Source organism: Lynx canadensis, chromosome A1, assembly GCF_007474595.2.
Source record: "Lynx canadensis isolate LIC74 chromosome A1, mLynCan4.pri.v2, whole genome shotgun sequence".
Taxonomy (NCBI): Eukaryota; Metazoa; Chordata; class Mammalia; order Carnivora; family Felidae; genus Lynx; species Lynx canadensis.
In genome coordinates, this window is record NC_044303.2 from 175,052,007 (window position 1) to 175,077,683 (window position 25,677).

Sequence of the window (25,677 nt, forward strand, 5' to 3'; positions counted from 1 at the left end):
CAATCTAGCCATCTTGCCTTCTGTCATGTTAAGTAACTTCCATGTGATGTATAGAATTAAAAAAAAAAAAAAGCAGCATTTGGACTTTAGACTGTTACATCATTCAAGATTTGGGAGTTGTAATTTAAATAGTATTAGAAGCTCAAGAATAATCTCTGGTTTAAAAGGGTTTAACTTTTTAATCACTATGCGACCATGTACAAAACCACTTAAATTCTTTTTTCGTGCTCATGGAATAGATATCCTACTAGCTCTCAAAATTGGTAAACGTTTTTAGCCACCAACGAGGAATTTCCCTGAATTCTGTCCGCAGAAGTGACCCCACCTAGCAGAAACGCTAGCAAAGTGGCAGGTGGTAGTGGGACCTAGGAGGACTGAATTGAGGGGCAGAGTTTTTTTTATTTCATTTAAAAAAAATTTTAGGGGCGCCTGGGTGGCTCAGTCCATTAAGCGACCCACTCTTGATTTCAGCTCAGATCATGATCTCATGGTTCATGAGTTTGAGCCCCACATCTGGCTCTGCACTGACAGCTTGGAGCCTGCCTGGGATTCTCTCTCTCTCTCTCTCTCTCTCTCTTTCTCCCTCCCTCCCTGCCCCTCCCATGCACCCTCTCTCTCTCAAAATAAATAAATAAACTTAAAAAAAATTTTCAAAAGGTAAGTAGTTTGGATAAACTACAGCCCTTGAAAATAAGTGTTTTCATCTCTATGATAATGGGGTTAGAAGAGATGATTTCTGAGATATTATTTTGGGTTGACAATACTAGATGTGAGATCCATCATGGACAAAACAGGGGTCTGGTGGGTTTCCCATGACGCATTTCCCAAACCTCCATTCTCTTGGCCATTAGAGTGATATTTATAAAACGTAAATAAGACTGTGTTATGCCCTTGCTTAGTATTTTTCAATGACTCCCAATTACTTGCAGGCAAAAACAGTCAAGGTCATGCAAAGCCCATCGTGGTCACGCCCCTGGTGGCCTCTGAACCCTCATCTATTGCCATTACCCCACTAACACTGTTCCTACAGACATTCCAGACTTTGTATACAGTCTGTGTCGTGTGCAAAGTCCTTTCTTGTCTTTTATGCCTTTGCACAGGCTGTTCCTTCTGCCCAGAACACCCTTCCCTGCTGCTTTTGTCTGCCTGATCCTACCAATCTTTTAAGACACAGTGGGACACACTTGCAGAAGGCCTTCTTTGCCATCTTCTTCTTGCCTCTACTTCTCTTATTTCTTTCCAAGGGCTTACCTTGCTGTAATGAAATAATCTCCTTGCTTCCCTATCTTTCTCCCTAGATGATGAGCATTTTGAGAGCAAAAGCTGTTTGATTTTCTTTCCCTTTCTCTAAATATTTCTAAGCACCCAGCTCACTGTCTGGCTTACAGGATTTGCCCAGTAAGCCTTTGTTGAATGAAAGAATGAACACGTCAAAACAGGATATTGGAGCCACACGTTTAGTGAAGTTTATTTCGGTGGGGGGGTTGGTACAGATGTGTAGGTCTGCCAGTCTCTCTCTAATGTCTTTGGTCTCTCATCTCCATGTGGTCTTTGAGGCTTGCAATTCCCTGATGTCTGACATGACACGTGCACGCACACACACACACACACACACACACACAGACACACACACACACAGAGTGTTTTGTATGTAATTGATGCTACTTGCTATTAGTAACATTTTTTGAGCGCTATCTGTGATTCAGGTCATGTGCCAGATGCTAGAAATGAACCCGACGCCGTCCCAATCTTTGAGGAGTTACAAGTAGAGACAGATAGGCAAATAAGCCATCACCAAAGAATGTTTTAAAAGTAAAATGTATGAAGAAAGAAAACGGCTTTTTCCAGGCGGTGCCCATAGCTTCATTCTATTGAGTGCCGGTAACCGTCTGCCCACATCATGCCAAGCACTGTCCATTCATCGTCTCATTCTGTCCTCACAGCCCCCCTGTGAGGTGGGCACCAGTATCACCGTCCCCACTTTACAGGGCAAAATAACAAGTATTCAGAGAAGGCATGCAATGTGTCGAAGGTCACACAGCTGGTAAATTTTTTTTTTAATGTTTATTTTTGAGACAGGGAGAGACAGAACATGAGCGGGGGAGGGGCAGAGAGGGAGACACAGAATCCCAAGCAGCTCCAGGCTCTGAGCTGTCCGCACAGAGCCCGACGCGGGGGTCGAACTCGCAGACGGCGAGATCATGACCTGAGCCGAAGTTGGATGCCCAACCGACGGAGCCACCCAGGCGCCCCACACAGCTAGTAAATGAGGGGGTAGGATTGAATCTGGGCCCCACAGGCTGTCAAATTCATTGCTTTGGGGTGGTCTCCACCCTCTGCAGGAGCCCCCCCTCCAGTGCATCTGGAGGGTTAACCAGGTGGTCTGGTGATAATTGTCGGGCATGCATACAAACCCCTCCTTCACATCCTCCCTGCAGCCCTATGTACCTGTTTACGGCTCTCAAATAGACTCTGATGGCACCCCTTTGCTCTTCCTACAATGGGGACACCCTTTCTCCTGTCGTCTTCATCCGTTGGAGCCTCATCTCAGGTGTCAGCCTGACTGGGAATCCTTCTCTGGCCTTCCATCCCCAGGCTGGTGTCCTGCAATGGGGCACGCATTCTGTCGTGTGCCGTCGTATCTCCTGTTTCTCAGGGCAGCTCCCGGAGGCACAGACTGTGTCCTTTTCAACCCTCTATTCTCAGTGCCCAGCACAGCCTGGCACACAGGAGGCATCTGAGTTAATATACTTTTTCAGCGAACGAATAACTTTATGAAAAGCCTTAGGTAACTGCTTATCCACACACCTTAATTTTTACTTAAGGGTTGAGCCTGCTGAAGTTATAAGGGCTGATCTCTACTGAGTTAGGTTTCTCCGTCAAGGACACAAGCGCAGAAAAATAATTGGAACGGTCTTTAAACGGCAAGCTCGGACTCTCTCTCGCATCGATGTGCACGGATAGTGGGTGACCAGCCCTTTCACACGGGAGAGGAAATGTCAACCAAATGTCACCAGAGTGTTCTGAGATTATCTAGCCGCATGCATGCTGTTTTGAGACTCAGTTTTTAGGTCAGATGTATTTAGCATCATAAACATGTTGCCTGTAATTTAGATAATGTCCAGTCCCATTTGTAAGATGCTGCTTTAACACACATTGCTGTTGGCTGTTAAACTGGGGGGGGGGGGTGTGTGCAGGAGAGAGCGCCACGTTAATTCTGCCAAAAACAGCTGTGGGTTTTTCCTAGCTTGATGGTGGGGTCACCATAAAATAGCGCTTCGGTTACAGGGGAAGATTAAAGAGGATCTGCTCTGAGAGGGGACTGGGGCAATAAGGTGACAGTTTGTCTAAAAAGCTTAGCCGTAATACTTTCAAGGCAAAAGCAAATTTTAATGGCATTTTAAGTAAGAATCCATTGCACCCATATTGAAATTAAAGCCTCCTTGTTGGCTCATGCAATTCAGAATGTCACGCCGGGACGAGGCTCCATCAGCCGGGTAGCAGAACCTCTGGGCTGGGCTGGCCAACAGGCAGTTTCCTGCTCTGCTCACAGGAGTGTGAACTGATCTGGCTGATGGGAAGGGGAAGTTGGTAATAGCAACCAAACTTACAACATGCACACGGTCTGATCTAACAGTTCCACTTCTGGGAGCCTGGCTTACATCCATCCTCACCTACGTGCTCAGGGATGCCCGTGTGAAGGGCGCACCCCTGCTTGTAAGAGCCTGCCAAAGACAACCTAAGGGTCCCGTGAGAGGGGAACGCATAACGAAGATGTAGGATGTCCGTGGGGCGTGGTAATTAAAAAGAAAGTGGATCCATATGCACTGTGACAGAAGGGTTTTCACGAAGGGGAGAAGCAAGTTACGAAATTACATGGATGATACGATCCCTCGTATTTAAAACAATACAGGGATTCTATGTTTCTTATGTAACGTCATAGAAAAAGATGTGGGAAAATGCCCACCCTGGTAAAAACAGTAGTATCTCTAGGCAGAAGAGTGAGCTTTGGGGACAGCTTTCAATGTTTCCACTTTGTATATTTCTTGGCTTTTATAAGAAGCGTGTGTTTAGGTGTATTAGGCCCGCAGTTAAACGATGTTTGAAAGACACAGGCTGAACTGATGTGAGGCGTGTTGAGTTCTAGTTGTGGCTGCGGGGGGCAGAAGGAGAGGCTTGGGGGTGTCCTGGAAAGAATGACCGGTCATTGACCACCTTATGTGCTCACGTGTGAACATTTCTGGATTGATCGGCAGGGCCTGATCTGGCTGAGGCTGGGTGAGGCTCTGGACTGATTCGTGGATGCTCAGGGCCCCGGGCAGGGTGGGAGCTCCTGACCTGCCAGCTCCAAAGCCCCTTCCCTCCCCTCAATCCCCGGACACGACCCTCCTCCACTACACGGGGGTCTTTTCCACACAAATCTCCTTTTTTACTGAGCTTCCCCGGAGCTCAAATTTGGAATAATTTTTATTGATCAAACGCATCTCATTTAGAAAATGATGGGATGTGTGGACTTTCGATTGGAAAAACAGAAAGCATTTTCTCTGTTCGGCTTTTGGGAAATGATGAAACCCCGGCTTGGGGGTCACGAGTGACAGCCCATCTGAAGTCCTGGGAGCTGACAAAAAGCAACCCTTTCCAGAGCCTGGGCTGTTTTAAACCTTTGCAGACCCTACGCTACTCTGACATGCGTTGTCCTGTCACACATCACATCAAACGTATACAGTAGCTCTCATGTCCTCTTAAATATAATTTTTTTTAATGTGGTTTTGAAATTATTCACAATTTCCATCTTGGAGTTATTTTGTCATATTTTGAACCAATGCGCACCCCCCCCCCCCACCGCCCCAGTCTCAAACATTTCTGGACCCCTGGCAGGGCAAGAGAGGCCACTGCAGCTGAAGTCTCTTGCTCTCCAGCTGAGTTATGGGCACATAAGCGTTTTAGGGCCACTTCTAAAACGCGGTCTACAAGGTTAATACAAACCACTTCAGATTATTTTGAAACTGAAAAACATCCCATCGTTTGTTCTCAGGCTTAACCTTTTGGGAGACTGTCAAATTCTATTTTTCTCATCGTTGACATACATATTAAATGTTTTAGTGATATTTTTACGTTAAATGCTCCCACAGGCTCATTTTAGATGTTTCCAGAGAATAGATAGGAAGGCTTCAGGTGGTAAATTCGAAGTTTGAGGATAAAAACGTTTAGGGCAGGTTTGAAGGAAAAGACAGCCTTCCTTAGTGGATCTTGTATTCTAAGAGGAAGAAGAAATTGAAGTGTGAGAACTCAGAGTCAATAACCTAGAAGAGAAAAAAACAGCAAGTCAGGTGCGCCGGGGAGGCCGAGGCTAGATATTGATCAGGGACAGTGGCTAATGTTCCAATGCGGACAGTGGCCGTTAAATAAGTTATTTCAGGCGCAAGGTTTGTATGGGAGAGGGTCTTTGGGGACCTGGTACGAGGATCAGTTCATGTTAATGGCTGATTTCCTTGGGGAGACCGAGGTTACTTGTCACATGACCTCTGCTCTGATTTCCTCTGGCTTCACAGTAAGGAGCAGTGAGGGGTAGGTGGTCAGCTTTATTTCTCTTGTTTTTCTGCCCGGGAATTTTCCAAATTCCAGAGAAGGGGGTAGGGGGAGGGAGGAGGGAAGGGACGGAGGAGGAGGAGAAGGAGGAGGAGGAGGAGGAGGAGGAGGAGGAGGAGGGGAGAGCTGGCAGAGCACCAAGTTTGAGATTTGTCAAGAAATAAGTACTGACATCTCACTTTTTAAAAACTCAAAACTGGGGGCGCCTGGGTGGCTCATTCTATTAAGCGTCCGACTTTGGCTCAGGTCATGGTCTCACGGCCTCATGAGTTGGAGCCCCACATCAGGCTCTCTGCTGCCAGCATGGAGCTGGGCTCAGATCCTCTGTCCCCCCACCCCTCTCTCTCCCCTCTCCTGCTCACGCTCTCTCGCTCTCTCTCAAAAATAAACATTAAAAAAAAGAGAGAAATCCTGAAAAAACGTTATTTTAAAATAGTTTTCGATTTATAGAGAAATTGCAGATGGCACAGAGAGTTCCCAGGTACCCCGCCCCTGTTTTCCTATTGTTAATGTCTCACATTAGTATAGTTACAATGAATGAGCTAATACTGATGTATTCTCACTTACTAAAGTCCGTGACTTACTCCGATTTGTTTAGTTTTTACCTAATGTCCATTTTCTCTTCCACAATCCCAGCTAGGATACCATGTTACATGTGGTCACTGTGTCTTCTTAGGCTCCTCTCGGATGTGACAGCCTCTCACACTTCCCCAGTGTTTGATGGCCTGGCAGTTCTGAGGGGCATTGGCTAGGTATTTTATAGACTGTCCCTTGGTCGGAAACAGACTGTTTTTCTCTCTTCCTTTCCAAAGGCACTTAGGTCAGCCCTTTTTGTTCTCCACCCCCTTCCATGAGGTTATTTCATACATTTACACTCCAGTTACATTCTTATGTTACAGTCTGCATTTCATCCTGGAATCCTCTGACCTCACGTTTGATTTTTTTTTTTTTTTTTTTTTTTTTAATTTCCATACACTGGGAGCACCTGGCTGGCTTAGTGGGAGGAGCATGGGACCCTTGATCTCAGGATCATCAGTTCGAGACCCATATTGGGTGAGGAAATTACTAAAAAAATAAGTAAAAAAACTTAAAAATTTTTCTATACATTAAGATGTGTTCTTTGTGCTGTTCGAAGGGATTTGAAAATGGCATCATGGCTTGTATCTGGCAATCGTTTTATTTTTCCTTTTTTTTTTTTTTTACATTTTTTAATATATAATTTATTATCAAATTGGTTTCCATACAACACCCAGTGCTCATCCTAACAGGTGTCACAATACTTTTAATGCCCTTACAGTTATCTCCTCTATGCTTTACTTATCCAAGCCTCCCCCTGCCAAGCTGTTGGTAACCACTAATCTATTTCTCTCTGGTTCACCTTTTCTAGAATATCATATAAATGGAATCATACAGTATCTGGCCGTTTCAGACGGGCTTCTTTCATTTGCTGAAAGATCCTTGGTTGCTTCTAGTTTGGGGAAATTATGAAAAAACGGTGCTATAAATTTTTGCATGGAAGTTTATGTGTAGATGTAAGTTTTCAGATCAGTTGTATAAATACCTCAGGATGCAATTGCTCATAAAATTCATAGAATGAACTAGGAAATATTTTCTCTCCTTCTGTTTTCTGGAAGAACATGTAGGGAATTGGCATTACTTCTCCTTTAAATATTTAATGGAATTTAGTAGCGAAACCATCTGGGCCTAGTGCTTTCTTTTTTTGGAAGGTTACTAACTATTGATGTGATTTCTTTAACAGATAAAGGGATTGTCAGGCTGTGTGAGTTTGCGTCTTTCCAGAAATCGGTCCATTTCATCTCAGTTATCAAACTTGGGGCATAGAATTGTTCATTTATTATGCTTTTAATGTCCGTGGAATCAGTCTTGATGAACTTTCATTTCTCAGATTGCGATTTGTGTCTTCTCTCCTTTTTTCTTGGTTTATCCATTTTTTGTCAATTTTATTGGCCCTTTCAAGAATTGCCTTTTCGGTTTGTTGATTTTCTTTAAGGCTTTTCTGTTTTCAATGTCATTGACATTGATTTCTGCTCTCTATTTGTTATTGTTTCTTTCCTTTCGTTTACTTTAGGCTCATGTTACTTATGGTTCTCTAGTTTCTTAAGGTGGAAGCTAAGGATATTGATTTGAGATCTTTCTTTTTTTTCTTCTTCTTCTGGTATATGCATTTAATGTTATAAATTTCCCCAGGAGAACTGTGTTTGCGGCATCCCACACATTTTGGTAATTGTATTTTCTTTTTAATTTTTTTTAACGTTTATTTATTTTTGAGACAGAGAGAAACAGAGCACGAACGGGGGAGGGGCAAAGAGAGAGGGAGAATCTGAAACAGGGTCCAGGCTCTGAGCTGTCAGCACAGGGCCCGACGCAGGGCTCGAACTCACGGACCGCAAGATCATGACCTGAGCTGAAGTCAGCCGCTTAACCGACTGAGCCACCCAGGCGCCCCTCGATAATTGTATTTTCATTTTCATCTAGTTCGAAATACTTTTAACTATGCTTGAGCCTTCATTGACCCATGCATTCTTTAGAAATGTGCTGTTTAATTTACAGATATCTGGGAGCTATCTTTCTGTTCTTGCTTTCTAGTGTAATTGTATTGTGGTCCGAGAGCATACTTTGTATGTTTCTATTCTTGAAAAATTTTTAAAGAGGTGTTCTGGTCTATGGGCTAGGAAATAGTCTATCTTCGTGAATGTTCCATGTGAGTTTGAGAAGAATGTGTACTCTGCTCTTGTCTGATGAAGGATTCTGTACGTTCTACACATAAAAATAGGCTAAGTGGCATAAACAGACTCAGAACCAGGTCTGTCTGTCCAAGTGCAGTAAGTTTATGTTATGTTGCACCTATAAGTCAAGTTTTGCCCTGGAGATTTTTCAGGTTATTATTATTATTTTTTTAGTTTATTATTTGTTTTGAGAGAGAGAGAGAGTGCACGGATGGGGCAGAGAGAGAGAGAGAGAAAGAGAGAGAGAAAGAGAGAAAGAGAGCCTGACACGGGGCTCGAACTCACAAACCATGAGATCATGACCTGAGCTGAAATCAAGAGCCGGACGCCTAACCAGCTGAGTCCCCCAAGATGCCCCTTTTTTTCAGGCTATTTGCAAATTTGTCAAAAACCTTAGGACTGATGGCATTGCAGAGGAGCCCACTGAGGCACATGAAATTAAAACCACTTGCTTGAGATCTTTCTGCTCGTAGGTGCCACGTCCCAGGACTGACAGCCCCACTGCTGTGCTTTCTACCAAACGCCGTCGCCCCAGTTGCTCTGGTTCTGGGATGATTGATTAATTGGAGTTTTATGGAGGAAGAACTCGTCCTCTTTTTCAATCTAGCTGATTTAATCAGTGTAGGTGGCAGCAAGACTTACACAGGTGAAAAGAAAAAGTCATCTTTAACATGAACAAAAGGAATGTGGGAGGAACCAGGCAAGAATGGATTAGTAACAAGGTATGGGCTAAAGATGTGACATTTGAAGTCAAGGGCAATTAGAAAAGAAGTTTTAGTTCCAAAGAAAATTAAGTAGTCTGAGGAAGAGGGAAGAGAACTGAAGTTTATTGGTGTCTATGTGTCGGGCACTCCTCTGGGCACCTTTGCGTCCATCTCCTCCCGTAACGATCAGAACAAGCCTATGAAAGGTACCCACAGCCTGTAGAGTCTCCCTCCCACTGCATAATAATGCTTTCCAGGGAAGAAGGGGAGGATCTCGGAAAACAAGGTGGTGGAAAATTTGGAAAAGAATACAGGATGGTGACTGGGCATCTCAGATTGGGGGACATGTGCCATTATTAGTCTTTCGGAAGACAGGGATCAAGAGAACGGCCATTCCAACAACCAATTATCACGGGGCAGGATGTAGATGGGCCGGGTCTGGGGGGAGGGAGGGACTTCTTCTAGACCAGACAGGGGCGTGCGCAGAGGCCAAGCCGGGGTTCTGGTGGTGGGATGAGCCCCTTGGCCTTGTGAAGAACCAACCATTGGGCCCAATGATCTGACTCACCTGCTTCTTTGTGTAAACTCCCCTGAGAATTTAGAGGAGGACTAGTGCTACGCAGAGCACATGGCGTGATACTTGGATTTTTCTAACACAGACTTCTTGGATCATGGATAATGCATGGAAGTGTGCACACATGTGGCATATGTAGAGAGAAATGCGTCCCCAAGAAGCTTTGCTCAGGACAGTAGAGGATTGTTGCTACCATCCAGCTGACTCATAACACTTGGGAAGAGGGGATTCTTTATGCTCCATTCTCGCTTCCCTCCTTCTTGTGCATCTGGAGAAAGCAGTAGAGGCCGTGGGGACGCCTGTCCCAGGTAGAGATGGCCCTGAGGTCAGGAAGCCTGTGTCAGATTTACAGTAGTGTGGCCCCGTCAGCTACAAAAGCTAGACAGCCACAGTCAGGCCAACTGTTAAGCCAAGCAGGGATTTTTGTTTTCTGACCTTTTGATGATGGCTACCAGACCTGTCTCCTGAGGCTGAACTGACTTCCTGCTGGGTCATCCTGGGAGGGAGGAAAGATACTCCCTGAGAAGTAGGATGGGAGGTTGGCCCAGTTTCACCTGAATATTGGGAAAAATATGTATGTCTGAAGCTAGTGAAGTGGGATGTGTCAGCTGTAGATAGAACTAGTCAATTTGCCTTGGATGAGGATTGATAAATGTCTCATGAGTAATCCTTCGCTGTTGGGGTGTAGTAGACGTAGAAGGTAAATGTATTCTGGATACTGAAAATAAAAGGTGTACGTTTGTGTTAAGACCTGTCAGAATCCTTTTATGCCCCTCTAGCACCTAGTACAGAATTGAGTCTGCACTTCAACCTGGTATTATTATAAAGATTTTGGCAGTTTCACCAGGAGGAGGCAAAGAGAATAATCTCCGTAAATGTTTGTTGATGGGTGGGTGACTGGGTTGATGGATGGATATATGGATGGAGGGGGGGTGAGTGGATGGGTGGGTGGGTGGATAGATAGATCTATGGATGGGGGTTGAGTGGATGAGTGGGTGGACATATGGATGGGGGTTGAGTGGATGGGTGCGTGGGTGGATAGATGGATCTGTGGATGGGGGGGTGAGTGGTTGGATGAGTGGGTGGATAGATGGATATATGGATGGGGGTGAGCGGATGGGTGGGTGGGTGGATAGATAGATCTATGGATGTGGGGTGAGTGGATGGGTGGGTGGATATATGGATGGGGGTTGAGTGGATGGGCGGGTGGGTGGATAGATGGATATATGGATGGGGGTGAGTGGATGGATGGGTGGGTGAGTGGCTAGATTGATGCAGGGAACCATGTTACTAGAATGCCGAGACTCAGAGGCAATAGCAGAATTGAACAAGACCAAACTCTTGTGTGTCTGGTTGTCAGCAGCCTTTCACTACTGTCCTATGGTGATGGCACTTCTGAATTTCTACTTGTGGGACACGATTCAGCTAGAGCATGAATCTTGCAGGCAAATGTGGGTACAGAGCCCAGCGGCTAAAAAATGAATTAAGCTGGGCTAAATGCAACTTTTCCAGAGGCTTCCCCAGCCATAGTCGCTTTGTTGCTCTGAGCCTCAGTTTCCCCATCCCCCAGAAGAGGACAAGAACCCCTCAACCACAGGATGGATGTGAGGCTTTGATAAGGCAGTAGTAATAATTATTCTGGATACTTACAAAGAGGCTCTCACTGTGTGCCGGGAACTGTTTCAAGTGCTCGACATGTCCTGCCTGGCAATGATCCGATGAGGTAGGTACTGTGCGCCCTCATTTTACAGAGGAGACACTGAGGCATAGAGAGGCTAAGAGACTTGGCCAAGGCCTCCAGCCAGTAAGGCAGATGTGGGCTTCAAACCCAGACAGGCAGGTTCCTGAGCGTGCACATTTAGCCCTTTTGCTAGGCATCCTCTCAAACGTATGCAGTGCTGAGCACAGCCCCTGGCATGTGGTGAGTCTGAAGGAAGGGGTAATCCCTTTCTTCTTGGTTCATTAGTTGCTCTGAAATGGCAGTGGTGGCCTGTCCCCCATGGCCAGCGCTGACAGGAGACTCGAGCGGCAGCTGGTGAATCTGTCTTGGCCAGCCAGGCAAAGCCCCTCAACCGTGACTTTTCTTTTTTCTGCTTTTAGCTTGACCCTTAAAAAGTGAAAGGCGTAGATTTCAAGATCATTATGAATACAATCAATATGCCTCACCTCAGTCCAGGCCTTGTTAAGGAGCAAGGAACACATCCGCTTCCAAAAGCATTTTAAGACAGTTCTGGATGGGGCGCCTGGGTGGCTCGGTCCGTTAAGCGTCCGACTTCGGCGCAGGTCATGATCTCACGGCCCGTGAGTTCGAGCCCCATGTCGGGCTCTGTGCTGACAGCTCAGAGCCTGGAGCCTGCTTCGGATTCTGTGTCTCCCTCTCTCTCTGCCCCTCCCCTGTTCATGCTCTGCCTCTCTCTGTCTCAAAAATAAATAAACATTAAAAAAAAATTTAAACACAGTTCTGTGAACTCTTCTGCAATTTGGGCGCACAGGCACTTTCGAACAAAGTCATAAGGAAATTTCTTTTTCAAGCGTGTCAAGGGTTACGATCAGTAGTAGTAGTCAGTAATAGTATATCTTGTGTGTGTGTGGGAGAGATACATGGGGCAGTGGTCAACTTTAGATTCTTTGCTACTGTAAGTTCAGTGGATATATTATAATGAGATTAGTCATTCAGAATCGGAAATAAAAGATGCATATCAATCCAGGTGGGAATGAAGCTCCTAGGAAGGAAGCGGGCAGGGTATCCGAATGGTTAGGACCATTGTCTTAGAAGGCTGGATACAAACCTTGCTTCCCTTCCTCGCTGTGTGACCCTAGGCTAGTCACTGTCCCTCTCCAAACCCTACCCTCTCCTCCCGGAACATGGCAATGGTTTCGTGGGGAGTTGCTGTGATGATCAAACAGGATACTGTTACGTTACTATGAATCAGAAATGCTGGAGAAACAGAAGGAATAGCAGTCATTTCTGGAAGGCACCGGTGTCCGGAGTCAGGTTAGATCCAGTTTGAGTTCCTGCTCCGGCACTCTCTTGCCGAGCCTTGGTTTTCTCATCCTCAAAACCCAGATGGTGATACTCACAGAACAGCGTATTTTTTTTTTTTTTAAAGATTCAATGAGATTAATAAAATGCATAAAACGTTTGGCACAGTACACGGTGCACAGGAAATGCTCGGTAAGTGTTAGCAGTTATAAATGGATTATGACCGCTGCCTCAGAAAGGATGCAGTGCAAGGAAAGAAATAAAAAAGAGATTCAAACTTTGATCGCTCCCCTGAGTGTTCTATTTATTTCCTCCTGTGTGTGTGTGTGTGTGTGTGTGTGTGTGTGTGTGTACGCACACACGCACGCGCCTTAGCATGGCTAATGACACCGAAGACATGGTGAGAACCGGATGTGTCCCAGAATCATTTGCAACAACTGAAAACACCAGGAAGCGAGTCCCCCTTCTGGAGGCCACGCCCACTCTCGGCCACCTCCCTTTCAGCCTGCCTGCTAGATGGACCCTGACTCTGCTGTAATCTGTCACTCTACCAGTGTAAGTCGTGCTGCCGGCCCCTGCACTTCCACTGGCTGCGTGTCCTTGTAGACTGGCTCTGCAGGGGAATGTCAGAGAGCCACTGGACGCACCTCTTTCTTCCACTCAAGGGACACTCACTAGAATGCGCATCTCACCCAGAGTAGGCATACCGTCCTCACGCGCGTCTGCCTGCCTGACTCCCGGCTCCTAATGGTCTGTAGCTGCCACCCCACGATCACACCCACTGTTTACTCACCCCTGTCTGATCATGGCCACTCCCCAGCCCAGCCCCTTTCACAGGATCCCCGTCACTCTCCAGGGAGAGTCCTGGCGGCGGCACAGTTAACAGACTTTTTCTGAGTTGTCCTCAACTTGCCTCTTCAGCCCCAGTCCTGCAGGCCCTGTCAGCTGTAATTATCTGTGCAGGCATTGTATGTATCCCACTCCCTAAAAAAGACCAATTTAGACTTAGATGAAATAAACAATTTTCCAGGGAAGTATGATTTTTCAAATCTTATCTTAGAAGAGATTAAAGTCTAAATAAACTGAATATAAAGTTTTTGAAGAGCTATCATCCCTTCCATGGGGGTGGGGGGGGGAAGCTATGAGTTTCTAGAGGAATTTTTACCAAACTATTTAAGAACAGATACTCTTTAGGGGGAGGATCTGGTAGACACCACATTCATCAATGATCAAAGTTAGCATGACTTGTTAACAGACGATTCATGTGTCTCCAGATACCATGCACTAAAAAGGACATAACCCGCCCTCCGTGGCATTCTCACACAAAATGCGTAACTTGAATCTAGTCACGAGGGAAGCATCGGACAAACTCCGGTGGAGGATATTACGCAAAAGAAATAGCCTGCACGCGTCAAAATGTCAGGCTTGTCGAGGACAAAGACTGAGGAATTGCTCCAGATTAAAAGGGGACTCAAGAGAGGTGACAGCTAAGTGCATGTGTGATGCTGGGCTGGCACTAACTAGAAAACAATATTTCTATGAAAGACACTTGAGAAAACTGGTAACACTTGAATAAGGCCTGTGGATTAGATGTTAGCACTGTATCCAGGTTAATTTCCTGGTTTTGACGATTGTATCGTGATCGTTGTAAGGATATATCTTTGTGTTTAGAAAACCCACACCGAAGTATCCAGGGCTAGAGGGAATATCTATAATTTAGTCTCAAAGATTCAGGAAAAAAAATGATATAGCATTTCGGGAATCTGGGCTTATGGTAAAGTCATACTCTTTTGTTTTTGTTTTTTTACAATTTTTCTATAAATCTGTAATTCTTTAAAACAGAAGGCTACATAAATAATGGATCGTTCTGATTTTATTTGAGCTATCTAGAGCAAAGAAAAAGGAAAAGAATCACGTTTTCCATTTTTTAATGCAATAACATTAGTAAAGATGAGAAAATTGAGACAAAAAGAAAACTACAATGGCACTTATGAATAATAATACAAAATTCTGAAGTATTAGAAGCCATACCGCAACATCTAGTTAAAAGTGAAAGACTTAAAAAACAAAAAGACCTCTCAGAAATGAAAGAAAACATAAACAATATGATAGGACCAAGTAGAGTTTATTTCAGGAATTCAAGGGTGAGTTCATATCAGAAAATGACTGAAACTAATGACTTAAAGAGAAAAATCAGGGAGTGCCTGGGTGGCTCAGGTGGTTAAGCAGGTCATGACTTCGGCTCAGGTCGGTGATCTCACAGTTTGTGAGTTCAAGCCCCTCGATGGGCTCTCTGCTGTCAGCACCAGAGCCTGCTTTGGACCCTTGTCCCCACTTCTCTCTGCCCCTCCCCTGCTCACACGCTCTCTCTCTTTCTCTCAAAGATAAATACACATTAAAAAAAAAAAAAACCCTTTCAAGAGAAAAATCACGTGATCACCTCTCTGACTGCTGAAAGGCCTTTGCCGCAATCCAATGCTTAATAATAAAATAGGAATTCACCAATTCTTCCTTAACGTGATAAAAATATATTTGTCTCAGTTCCCAAGCCAGTATTATGCTGAATGGGGTAATGCTTCCAGCATGCCAACGTAAGTGAAAGGGAAGGCTACCCTTCACCGCATGTTGATTACACCCTTGATGCTCTCCATGCAAGACTTAATTTGTCTCCATTTTAGTGAATTGATTTCTGTTCTTTATTATTTCCTTCCTTCTATTTCATTTGGGTTTAACATGCTCTTCTTTTTCTAACTTCCTGTGACGAATTCTTAGAGGAGGGTCTCCCAGACTTTCTTCTGTTTAAATATAGGCATTTAAAGCTACGTATTTGCTTCTGAGCACTGTTTGAGCTGTGGCTCACGACCAAGTAATATTTTCCTTAGCATTTAGCTCAAGGTGGTTTCTTATTTCAATATGCTGTAAAGCAAAATAAAATGCCCAAGATATTTGTGTAAGTTTTGATTTCGTGTTTTAAGCAAACAATTTCCACTGCCAATTGCTTTGAATAAGGTAGGAAACTTGAACACCTCTCTGTCAGTAAGAGAATAAACAAAGCGCAAACTAGGGCCACTTGTAAAGTGTTGTTGGAACACAGCCCCACCGTCTGTTTACCGATTGTCCCTGGCTACTTCTGTGCGATGATGACTAGGATGAGTAGTTGTGACAGAAGCCATGTGGCCTGCAAAGTCTAAAATACTTACTATCTGGCTCTCTATACAGTTCACGAACTCCTGCTGTAGATCAGGAGCTACTTAGGGCAAAGGTCAGGTCTCCTGGAGCCCTGTCCCCAGGCTAATGGCTAATAATCTAATGACTAATGACTAGTAATGGCTAATGCCTAGTAATCAGTGAGTGTTGGGGGATGAGGGGTGGGCCTGCATGGTGGGAAAAACAGCAAGTCGTTGACTTGCCCACAAAAGTGCAGGCCGCAGCTCAAGTTCAAATCCAGCCACGCTCCCCTCTTGCTCCTTTCTGCCACGCAGTATTTTGATAAGACATGACCTTTTCTCATGTGGCTCAGCTGATTTAAAAATGAATTATCTAAGTACTGCTACCCTCTGGGAATCCTGAGTGGTGCTGGGGAGAAAAAAAAAAAAAAGTCCCCGGCTTAGTGTTGATTTTCAGAAAGTGGAAGCATTTGCTTCATAATGAAAAATTCCAATGCTGTAGACGCATCTGGGGACCTTCCAATGCTGGCTTTAGTTGCGATCTTGTTATGAAGCACTCATTACCGGGCTTTTTTAGACCTATAAACTTTACAGCACCGTGAATCACAAAAGAGCAGCTAATAGGAGTTGAGCACTTGCTGTATTGTGGGTATTATCTAGTGGCTGATATGCATTAGAAGAATATTACGAGGTAGTTCTGGTTCACCCTCATTTTACGATTTGGAAAACTGAGGCTCCGAGAGGGAAGGGACTTGGTCAAGGTCCCGTGGCTGCCCAGTGGGGGAGCAGGGCTTGACAAGCTTTGTTAGGCTGCAAATCCAATGTTCTCTCTGTTTAATCAGGAGATTAATAGTGATAATAATAATGGAGTCGGCGTGTTTTTCGGAAGCCAGATTCCAAAGACCAGGCTCCTTTTGAATGAACAAAGAGCGTAAGGAGGTTTCCCCAAACTAGGAAATGAGATTCCCAGGTTTTAATGACGTTCAAGGGAAATGGGGTTGCTTTCAGGGTAGAACTCATGCACGAGAGTCCCCCTTGAAGCTCTGGTCTTCGCGCCATCTGTCCAGTCCACATGTCACCTGGCTGTCTTGCTTGCCTCCCTCTCTGTTCTGTCTCCTTGCCCAGCACAGCCTGATCACTACCCTGACTCTCCCAAGCTCCCTCCCAGTTGTCTTTCCACTCCTTCCCTCCCTTCTATTCCCAGGGCTACTGCCCAAGCTCAGGAACTAACCCCGCTCTCCACCCCCACCACCCGAAGCACTTTGAAAGTTCTATCCCGTAGAAAGCCATCAATTCCTTGGGGCGCCTGGGTGGTTCAGTCGGTTAAGCGTCCGACTTCGGCTCAGGTCACGATCTCGCGGTCCGTGAGTTCGAGCCCCGCATCGGACTCTGGGCTGACTGCTCGGAGCCTGGAGCCTGCTTCTGATTCTGTGTCTCCCTCTCTCTCTGAACCTCCCCCATTCATGCTCTGTCTCTCTCTGTCTCAAAAATAAACATTAAAAAAAAAAAAAAGAAAGCCATCAATTCCACTCTCTGTCATCACTTTACTTTGATCACATACTGCTCTGCCTTCCAGAAACCATTCCCTCTTCTGTTGACAGCAGCTGAATGTCCTTTTGGAGAGCCGCACCCCTCCCACTCTTTCCCATGGTGTTCAGGGGGCTCTGACACAGGCCCAAACTCTGGGGATGAGCCATGGCCCAGGGCTGTTTGGACATCCCTGCCCCCCACGCCTACCTACAGGGATGGGTTCAGAGATGGGCGCAGGACTCAAGACATACTAATGGGACTCAGTTCTGAGACTTCCGCTGCCGCTGCTGGAACACTGTTGTTTTGTTCACTGAACTCGCTAGAAGGATCAATGATGTAAATCTGAATCTGAATAAAGTCAGCCTGGAAGAAGACAGAACTGAGAAGCAGGAAAAGCCCCCAGCTCCAGCTATTCTCAAAGATAATATGCTCCCTGGACTCCCAATTACCAGAGCCAATAAATTCCCTGAACTCCGTTTGAATGGGGTTTCCATCCATTTATAAGTTGTGACTAATAAGTAAATTGGATGATACAATTTTTCTCTCTCTGTTTCAGTTTCTGCAGCAAGAACAAAAATGATGATTCTTTGCCCACTGAATTGAGACGCTGAAACTCGAAGCTTAAAACCAAAACAATTTTGCAGAATTACTTCATCGAAATTCACGTTCTACATACTATATAAATATAAAACGCCTATTCTTTACATGTTGACCCAGTCATATACATATTTCTATATTCATGGAGTTACATATTTATGTATATGGTCAAGTATTGAGGTATTAATGTAGCCGGTTTCCTTGCTCTTTTGCTCCTGCCTTTCTTTCCTCCATTGGGTGCCAGCTATGTGCCAAGCATGTGTTAGGCTTAGCCAGATGAGTCAGTGTGATTCTGTCCGCAAGGAGCCCTTCATCTGGTGTGGAAATACAGACCAGAAATCCGCAGGTTGCAGGGGGTGCTGTGATAGAGCAGGGTGGAGGGCAGGTGTCTGAACTACACCGGGGTGATGGTGGAGAAAGGGAAGGCCAGGCTGTTCAGAGGAGAAGTGTTTGTTTGTTTGTTTTTTGTTTGTTTGTTTGTTTGTTTAAAGGATGAGGAAGTGAAATCCAGTTACTGGGAACAGCATGTGCTAAAGCAAGACGTGACTGAATAAAGACCAAGTCCCTGAAGGTAGCTGGAGTCACCCTCGGGGTCATAGCAGTTACCATGTGACCCCTGCCAGCAATATCCCCAAGCCCACTTCCGGAGCTGCAAAGACACTGGAGGATTTGCTCTGACAGTTCACTGTTACCAAAATGGTGCTCTGATTGCAACATCAAATTCTGAAAGTGTCCACCTCCAAAGGTGCCCATTCACCGAAACATGGTCTAGGATTCTATGCCTGACACGTAGATGCTTCACAAATATTTGTTGAGTGAGGAAAGCTGAGGATAACATTCAGAAAATTGTTCTAAAATTAAACTTCATTAAAATTCATACCTCGCAGCTAATAACTCTTTTATAGTCACCCTACCTTCCTTTCTTACCTGAAATGTACAGCTGAGAGATTTTAAAGGAGTCACGGATAGTTATTCGGGTCTTAAACTCCTCTGCTGAGTATCTCATCATTGTGACAGATGAACAATGTTACATAAAATAAGAAGGAAGGGGAAGAAACCTTCTACGGACTTATTAAACATGAGCATGTGCCAATCTAGGGATGTTATCTTTTTTAAAGTGATTTTTTTTTAAATTTTTTTTAACGTTTTATTTATTTTTGAGACAGAGAGAGACAGAGCATGAACAGGGGAGGGGCAGAGAGAGAGGAGACACAGAATCGGAAGCAGGCTCCAGGCTCTGAGCCATCAGCCCAGAGCCCGACGCGGGGCTCGAACTCACGGACCGCGAGATCGTGACCTGGCTGAAGTCGGACGCTTAACCGACTGAGCCACCCAGGCGCCCCTTAAAGTGATTTCTACCTGCAATGTGGGGCTCTAACTCACAACCCTGAGTTGGAGAGTTGCCTGCTTCACTGACTGAGCCAGCCAGAGACCCCTGTTATTTAATTTCCCAGAGGTGAGGAGTGTTCTCGATTTGCAGACAGAGAGATAGAAGGAGCTCAGGGACTCAGCTGCGAAGGGGCAGGGCTCGCTTAATCTCTGATTTTACTCCAGAGCCCTTTCTCTAAACCTTGGGAAGGAAAATTTCACTCAAATTCTCCAAATAGGGGCACTTACAAATAGGCTCAGTGTTTGGCTCGGATCACCTTTATTCATGGTTTGTTCTGGTTTTATTCACTTCCTCAAGTTGATGTGTACCTTGGGGTACAAACTTGAGCTTTCTCAGATACCTTCCACTGTTCTTTCTTTCTCTCTTGGTTGACACCTCCCCTGTGCTGGGCCACCTCTCTACTTGTGAATTTGGGTGTGATATCACATCACAGGGTGTGGAACCTAGGGATGTGGCTTTCTAAGCAGCCACCCAGGGGCCCGATGATGCGTTGGGGTGCGTGCAAAAGCCTTCTTTGCCTGATTGGTTCTAGGCTTCAGCAGAAGATGTTAGAACCTTGCAGTAACTGGTCATAGTAGCGTAAGACCATGAGGCGTCAGAAGGTTGCAGAAGGCTGCAGACAGCAGACATTGGTCTGCGGTGACTCTCGCATGTGGAGTGAATTTACAGAACCCAAAAGTTACTGGGAACAAACAGTCAGCAAGACCAACGACAATACCTTGGGCCAGGGAAGGCCAGCAGTTTGGGCAATTTAAAAAATTTTAGGTTGGAGGATCCCGTTAAGTCACTCAGCCTTACCTGATGATTGAGGGACAGGGACAGTGTCAGTTCCAAGGCGTTTGTAAGGTTTTTGTTAAGGCTTATATGATTTGTCCTGTGCAGCAGGTGCCTTGATCACCGGAGACTCTGGAATGTATGCCCCAAGTGGGAACATATTCTCTAACACTTAAAAAAATTTTTTTTAATGTTATTTATTTTTGAGACAGAGAGAGACAGAGCATGAACGGGGGAGGGGCAGAGAGAGAGGGAGACACAGGATCTGAAGCAGGCTCCAGGCTCTGAGCGGTCAGCCCAGAGCCCGACGCGGGGCTCGAACTCACGAGCTGTGAGATCATGACCCAAGTCGAAGTCGGATGCTTAACCTACTGAGCCACCCAGGTGCCCCTCTCTAACACTTTTTTTGCCACCGTCACGGCAGGGGAAAGCTTCAACCCATCCGGAAAACATATGTGCAGTCATAGGAACATATTGACAATCCATACTAGGTGGCAACCGAATGAAGTCAAGCTACAGGTGTTCAAAGTTCCACAGGGAGGTCCTGACGCCTCTGGAGACAAAAATAGTTTTTCCAGGATCACGGACCTGACAGGTCAGACATTGCTGATAGACCTTTTTTGAAATTTTACAGCTGGCTCCCTACCCATGTCTGCTCACAGCCCGAGTCATCTGAAATGCACTGTGGCTGTGAAGGAACGCGAAAACTGGTAATTTCTCAGATTCAGGAGCACGCTGTTGTCCCGTTGCCAGGATTTCCTTGACAAAGGTCCAATGAGGGGACGTTTTTTTGCAGAAGCAGAACGAACTCCATCCGCATGTGCCACAATCTTATGGACTTCCTTGATGTTGCCTTTGTAAAAAGTCGCTGAGACACTTTCTGGATCTTGGTCAGTCTGTTTAGTGGCGCCTCGATTTGAGACAGCATTTCAGAAGCCAAGCGAGTAATTACAATGATTACTTTGTACCAGGACATATCAGATTTTCAGGACTTTCATCACATAATTTTAGAACACTTCTACGTCTATACAAACATAACAAAAGAGATCACAGAGTCGTTGCTTCTAAGCAGATCCCTTAAAAGGTACAGAAACTTTCACAATCTGTTATCAGAAGGAGACCAAAAGTCCAAAAAAGAAAACAATAGGAACGCCTGGGTGGCTCAGTTGGCTAAGCGCCAACTTCGGCTCAGGTCATGATCTCGCAGTTCGTGGTTCGAGCCCCGCGCGGGCCCTATGCTGACAGCTCAGAGCCTGGAGTAGCTTTGGATTCTGTGTCTCCCTCTCTCTCTGCTCCTTACCCACTCGTGCTCTGTCTCTCTCTGTCTCTGTCTCTCAAAAATAAATAAACATTAAAAAAAATTAAAAAAAAAACCCAAATAACTTTGTCCTTTTAACAGAGAGAAAACTAAATTCTAATTCTGCACTAGCTTACTTTTGATATTAAAATGTATTCATTCCAACCTTACTCCTGACCATGCATAAAATTATTTTCCAAAGATTTCTTTTTTCACAAACTCACTACAATTTTCTTTTTCCTCAAAAAAATTGCATCTCCATTCCTCATACCTTCTTTTCCTGGAAGCACACATCCTACTTTTCTTGCATATGGAAGCATTTTCTTCATCATTTTTAGTAGCTTTAACCACATACATTAATTACAATCTTAACCCTGGGAAATTTTAACTCCTAGTGAAATCCAAGTAGTAAACAACTGTGAACTATTATGTGGGCATTCTTTAGGTTGGCGAGTATACGGACACATTTCATAATTTCTAAAAACGTGCTTTTTTTTTTTTTAAAGTTTATTTGCTTATTTTGAGAGAGACAGAGACAGCACAGTCAGGAAGGGGGAGAGAGAGAGAGAGGGAGACAGAGAAGCAAAAGCAAGCTCCACACTGTCAGCGTGGGCCTGATGTGGGGCTCGAACTGTCTCAAAACCGTGAGATCGTGACCTGAGCCGAAACCAAGAGTCGGATGCTTAACCAACGGAGCCACCCTGGCGCCCCTAGAAACATGCTTTTTAATAGCATAGTCTTTTAAGAAAGCACACACATACACGAAATGTTTATCAACAGACCCAAATTTATCTTTGGTCTCTCTGTAATAAGGAAGCCCAAATTAGATAAACCTATGTTCAGTAATTAATGATTCATTATTGTATCTTATTTGGAAATGATCTGGATAGTTAATGAATTTAACAACTCTTGACTTCACCTAAATCAGTAAAACTTTAAGGTTTTAGATTACCAGAAAAAAAAATGGGAAACTCTTTAAAATTTTACCTAAAACTTTAAAAAATTTTATTTACATCTATTCAATTTACTTGTTCTTAACAATTAGGCTGAGATTACCCATAAAAACTTCATGAGACATCAAACAAAGCTAGTCATTGTTCCAAGCTATTTTTAAAAACATTTTGTAACAGGGGCGTCTGAGTGGCTCAGTCGGTTGAGCATCCAACTCTTGATTTCAGTTCAGGCCTTGATCCCAGGGTTATGGGATCGAGCCCCAAGTCTGGCTGATCATGGAGCCTACTTGAGATTCTCTCTCTCTCCCCATCTGCCCCTCTCCCCCTACTTGTGCTCTCTCTCTCTAAAATAAAAAAAAAAAAAAATTAAAGACATTTTGTAACAGAGATAACACTGACTGGATGGACTTCAAGTAGAACCAGGCGGAAAAAGCTTTAATTTTAATGCTGAAACTCTAAAGACATGTCTGTTTTAATTAAACCAGCAACCTTAAGTTAGCTTTGATAGTATGTTCCCAGATCAGGTGAACTTCAAAAACATTTGTGTTCATTTCTGTCTTTCTGAGAGTTTTACGATGCCCATCCTTACAAGCACACGCCTTCAAGCCAACTAAAACAGCTCTTTTACAAATCAATTTTCAATACCGTCCAGAGGCAGAAAAAAATATCTCACATTTACAACATGTATGGTGCAAAGACATCAAAGACAGATGCAGAGACTTTATAGTTGCGAATATTTGTGGAGAAGATACTCTTAAGGAGGCCTTGCTAGGGTTTGGGCACATGAGCCCTGTTAGCAGTTTGTGTTTTTAAAAGGCCAATTTCCCCGCCCCCACTTTTTTTTTTTTCTTTTTTTTAGCTTCAGTCTTAGGAGGTTGTTGGGCCGTGTTTACGTTTCAAAGACAGGATAAGATTTATAACCTCAAGGGACAAAGAAAGATGCAAGTTTCTCCAAGAGGGACTTTGGTTTTCTGAAGCTGAGAATTTACAAGACTTTTGAGATAAACAAGGATAGTTTGGGGATTGGTAAAGGAATAGGGGAACTTTGAATTGCCTCTGGAGCTGCCTTTTGGTTACCGTCCTGTAAAGGCCATTCAGCTAGAGGGTAGTTTAGGATGAGTATTCAAACAAAAGAAACAGTAAGAATTAGGCAGTCTTGTAACCTTTCGTATTAGGTACTGATGTGGGGAACAAAGGCAGGAGGACACGTAGGTAAAATTAAATTTCCTTAAAATCTGCAGCCCGTTGGCAAATACTTGAGGCAGGCGGAGTATGACATTTTTCCAGGAACTCCCAACTGTCTTAATGTTAATGCTTTGCTGGAGGGAAAAACAACCTTAGCTCGACAGCAGCCAAGCCTCCAGGATCCTGTGAGTCTGTTCTAGCATCTGAAAGTCCTTTTGGAAACCTCCCTTGCCTTTACCTCCATCACCAACCCCCCAATATATAATCAGTCACTCTGACCTTGGGTCCTGTCCCTGTGCTTTAATATAACCACCTTTTGAATTGAAGATGTCTCAAGAGTTCTTTCTTGGCCATTGGCGCTGAACTGTAAAAAAAAAAAACACAACAATTTTTTTTTTTTAATTTTAAAAAGAGAGAGAATGAGCGTGGGCGGGAAGAGAGGCAGAGGGAGAGAGAGAGAGAGAGAGAGAGAGAGAGAGAATCCCAAGCAAGCTCCGTGCTGTCCTGTCCGTGCAGAGCCCCATGTGGGGCTGGAAGCCACGAACTGTGAGATCATGACCTGAGCTGAAATCAAGAGTTGGACGCTTAACCAACTGAGCCACCCAGGCGCCCCTGGAATGAAACTTTCAGTGAAGTTATTTTGGGAATTTTGAAACCTTTGCTTTTAAGTGCATTTCTTAAATGATCTGATCTAATTGGAACGTTCCTCCTACTGGCCATTGTAATCCTAGGCTGTGATGTCTCTGAGATCTGGTAGCGGTTTGGTGGGACCCTAGCCACAGCCGGAGTTCAACTCACATTTCTGTCCAGCCACATCTAGTCCCAAATAGGATGCAACTCTCACATTTCTGTCTGGCCTTATTTTGCAGCCCTCAACTTGATGGTTACCAAGCCAAGTTCCTACGGTCACAAAACAAGCTTCTAGATTTTTACGGTTTCTGGGACTATAGTTCTGACATATAAAAGCAGGTGTGCTGGAAGACGGAATGCTTAACTCTCAGATTTTAAGGTTCCCATTCCATTATTATTTATTTATTCATTCGTTATTTTTCTTTTAGCTAAGCCTTTACCTCCTGTGCACATGGACGGAAACCAGCAGTGCCGAGGAAGCGGACTGTGGACGCTAGGACAGCCGGAGAAGTAGGGACGGGGGAGAACTGAAGCAGCGAGCCCCGGAGAGTGGGGATAGTGGATTGATTTCCAGCAAGTGGAGAAGTGCACCTGCCCCCAGGCGTTGCCAACACGGAGTGCTAGGACCCAACCAAGGGCTGGCTTTTGGAAGCCGCTGCAGGCTGGCCAACAGGAGGCGCTGGGCGCCACCAGTAATTCTCAGTGTGGGCTAAACCTGTAGATGCCATTAAGGGACACTGGGGACTGGAAATGGGGGAAGGACTAAACCAGGAAACTCCAGTAAATGGGCACTGTGGCTGGAACTGGGGAGGGGATTCGATGTGGAATTGAGGAGGGAGCATGAGGCAAGCGGACATCCCACAAACACCCTCCTCCTTCCCCCGCCCCCCCAAGGTGGGATGTGTGACACTCCTTAGGCGCTCCCGGCTGCCCAAGAACAAAGCACAGGGGAGAACAAATGGTTAACTGATGGAGATCACAGTCATGAGGGCCCGAGTCTCCATCAGTTTACAAATATCTTAATAAATTACAAGAAAAAGGCATTCATTTCAATAGCCTCATCTCCAGAAACCTATAGACTCTGTTTCCTGGAGCCCCAACATCACCTTCCCCTCCATAGTGATGTGGGAAACAAAGGCAAGAAGGAAATGGCAGGGAAAGGTAAATTTCCTTATAACCTGCAGCCCATTGACAAATACTTGAGGCAAATACAGAGTATAACATTTCTCCAGGAACCCCCTACAGTTGTCATATTAATGCTTCACTAAAGGGAAGACAGCCTTAGCTTGACAATAGCAATGCCCCTGGCATCTCGTGAGTCCCCTTTGGTATATCAAAGTCCTCCTGGAAGCCTCCCTCAACTCCATAGTATACAACCAGTCATTGTTCACGACCCCCTACAGCTCTTTCTGCCCATGGGTCCTGTCCCCCTGCTTTAATAAAATCACCTTTTTTGCACCAAAGACACGTCAGGAATTCTTTCTTGGCCGTCAGCCCCGGACTCCCGATCCCTACAAAACCCCATCAGAACTGTGGCCTTGAACCAAGGGCTGTGGG